Genomic DNA, 3,701 nt, shown 5'->3' with positions numbered 1-3,701 from the left:
ATTTGATGTTCTAGGGTTTCAGGATTGTTGATTCTCTGTTTGGCTTAGTTTTTCGGATCTTTGTTGTGGAGGGACGGCGTGGTGCTTCTGCCTAGACTGCCATCTTGCCGGAGACCTTAGAAAGCTAATTTTGAACGTCATCAACATTTAAATAGATCTAGAGTCAATGGAATGTAAAATTAAAAAAGAAGTGAATATAGGTAGGGAAAAGAAGTCCTAGGACATACATATGACACTGCATTGCTGATAAGGCACAGGCAAAGTAAACTGAAGAAGACAATGAGGTAGAGGAAGTAATGTCTTGGAAATCTATTGAATAAAGTTTTCACATAAAGAAAGTGTATTAGTTTCCTATAGCTGTTTTAACCAATTACCATAGTGTTTTGCGGCAACACAATTTTATTATCTTGTAATTCTGGAGGCCAAAGTTCTGGCAGCAGTCTCACTGGGCTAAAATTGAGGTGTCAGAAGGACTGTATTCCTTCTGGAGACTGTGGGGGAGAATCTGTTTCCTTCCCTTTACGGGCTTCTAGAGGTTGCCTATGTTCCTTTGCCTATGGCCCTTTTTATCTCTGAATTCACCTATGATTGAGGTCTTTCTCACATCACAACCACTATGAAACTGACTCTTCTTTTGCTGCCTGCTTCCACTTACAAGGACCGTTTTGATTACATAGGACTCACCTGGATAGTGAAGGATTATCTCCCTATTTTAAGCTTGTCAGATTAACACCTTCAATTGCCCCTTTCTATGTAATATAACATCTTCACAAATTGTATGGATTATAATGTGGAGATCTTTGGCATGGTGGGTAGGGCATTATACTGCCTACCACAGAAAGGAATAAATGTGAAATGAGGACTGATAATTGGCAGCATAGGGGTCCTTGGTGATCTTGACAAACCACTTTTCCGTGAAGTAGTTTCAGCAAATCATGATTGGAATACTTTCACAGCAGAAGGAGAAGAGAGGATTTGGATAAAACAGCTATAGACAACTCTTCAGAAGTTTGCTGAAAGGAGGAGGAAAATGAAGTGGGAGCTGGAAAATAGCATGGGTTCTGTATGGAATGTTCTAGAGAAGGAACGCTAACTGACAGGCTGCAAATGAATAGGATGAACCATTACAAAGTGAGCTACTGAAGATACAGGGAAAAGGGAGAAAATCTTTAAGTAGGAGAGTGATAATGGAATCTACTGAAAAATGATCTATTTAGAATGGATAGGAGCTTCTTACACAGTGAAAGAAAAGAAGGCAAAGTATAGGCTTAAGGTTCTAGGAACATTGGTTGATCTGGTGAGAATGATGAATGTTTTCTTCTGTAGTGTTTATTTTCCCAATGATATGGGGAGAAAGACAATGAACACAGAATGAGCATGAGAAAGAAGACATTTAACATCTGAAAAGAGAGAATAAGTTGTAAAATAATCTCAGACAGTACATCTCAACATTTTCACATCACAATATACACAGAAAATGATATTTGGACCATATACGAGGATAAATATTTATGGCTTCTCACGGCTGGAGGTGACTGAGAGTAACACCAGGATAACCAAGGGTTCCAAGTCACCATAGACATCACCTGCCTGCTCTGTGGGAGACAGGTGAATATTGGGCAAGCTTGCAATCTATTCGCAACATATGAATGCATTGCAACCCAATGGTTGGGAAATTCTGGTCTAGGGGAATGGAAGAGCAAACAGACTACGGGAAGTGGTAGGGTTACTGAGCAACAATAAACCCATTGCCATAAGAGTTCCTTAAACTTAGTTATCTTCATTTAGGTGAAACTGGACACCATAGCTGTGACTATTTTGTTTGTTTGGTTGGTTGGTTGGTTGATTTTTTTTACAGCTACATCTAGATACATGGGTAAGAAAAGAATGAGCACAGTCAATATTAACTAAGCCCTCCTCCCACCTCCCCACCACAAGCAGAATTAAAGTTAAGGTAGTAAGAATATAGACAAGGGAGTGAATATAGTGATAGGCCACAGGAAGAAAAGTGAGGTCTGAGGGAGATTGAGGAACACTGAAAAAGTGATAGAACCAATGTAACACTGTAATTTTGTCAAAGAATTAAGGGTCAAAAGATAAAGACGAGGATACTGAATAATAAAAACAGATTTTGAATGGTTGCAGTTTTTGGTAATGGCAGATTTTAGGATATTACTATGGAAATTGAGGATGGTGTATGGTGATGGACAAGATAATTGGAGAAGAGATAACAAAGTATCAGAAGAATTCTTATCAAGTGATGAAATGAGTAGAAAAGACTAGGATCTAAAATTATCCGTCATAGACTGTAAATGTATTCTCTGGGACCCTGCTCTCAGGTGCTAGCTGAGTTCTTACTCTACTTTTACGGACTGAATAGAACCATGCAGTAGCCACTTTCCTGAATTTGCAGAATATTTCCTAGAAATCTCAGTTGTCCTGCTTCAACATATCTGATTTTTGGATCCATGATCACAAAACTCAAATGGGCTTTAGGTTGCCAGGCATTAATTTTTGACCCCCTATTCTGCTCTAGCGTTTATTTTCCCAACAATATGGGAAAGAAGACAGTGAACACAGAATGAGTATGAGAGAAAAATATCTATTTCTCTTCTCAAAAAGATAAAAAATTCTTCCTCTTTCTTCACCCTAGAAAAAGAACAGTCTTCTTAGTTTTGTGAAATTTTCGAAGCAACCAGAAAAGAAATTCCACAGGGTTCAACCAGCACCTATACACACCTACTAGTTTCTCCACTCACGTGCTCTGCATTTGAGTGAATTTAGGTAAACTTCATCTCCTATTTAAATCCAATCTAACCAAGTTTGTTATAGATCTTCTCTTTCCTACTTAAGAACATTGTTATAGCATCATGATTTTTCCCTCTCTAGTCGATCTTCCTAGAGCTTTCAAAAATGTCTTATAAATATATTCCATCTTATAAAAAGCAATCAGAATGTTCTTTTATACCACTTTATCCTCACTTAGTGCCCCATTTCATTGCTCGTTTCCACAGAGCTAATCTGTTTAAAATAGTTCTGTAAATTCACTTTCTGCCATTTCTTTTCTCCTATTTCATTTTTTATTTTGTTTTGTTATATTGAACTATAATTTCCATACAATAAAATGTGCAATTTTGTTTCCATTTTGATGCATTTTAGTATAAATATATGCATATACATATACACTCAAATACATATACACATACACACACTCACGTAACCCACATTCCTATCAATATATAATATTTCCATCACTCCAGAAATTTTCTTTATGCCAATTTGCAGTCAATCCTTCCATAACCTTTCCAGAGTCAACTACCATGGATTGGCAACTGTATTATAAGAGTAACAATGGGGGAAAAAGATGGAAAATATTTGTTGGAACCAGACCATGGGGATATTTAAATTGTATGAATATTATCAAGATATTGTCCAGGAAGAAATAATTTTTACTTTGTTTTTTTGAGGGAAGAACATTTGAAAATACTATAAATTGACTTTCCCTTTCATAAACTAGGGATCCCTGGTGGCACAGTGGTTAAGAGTTTGGCTGTTAACCAAAATGTTGGCAGTTCGGATCCACCTGCCATTCCTTGGAACCCATATGGGGCAGATCTACTTTTTCAATAGATATATATGTGTGTCCATATACTCAAATATCTATTACATATATACACACTCAGGTAACCCACAATCCTATC

Source organism: Trichechus manatus, unplaced genomic scaffold, assembly GCF_000243295.1.
Source record: "Trichechus manatus latirostris isolate Lorelei unplaced genomic scaffold, TriManLat1.0 scaffold00271, whole genome shotgun sequence".
NCBI lineage: Eukaryota > Metazoa > Chordata > Mammalia > Sirenia > Trichechidae > Trichechus > Trichechus manatus.
Note: the sequence above shows the minus strand (reverse complement) of the source record.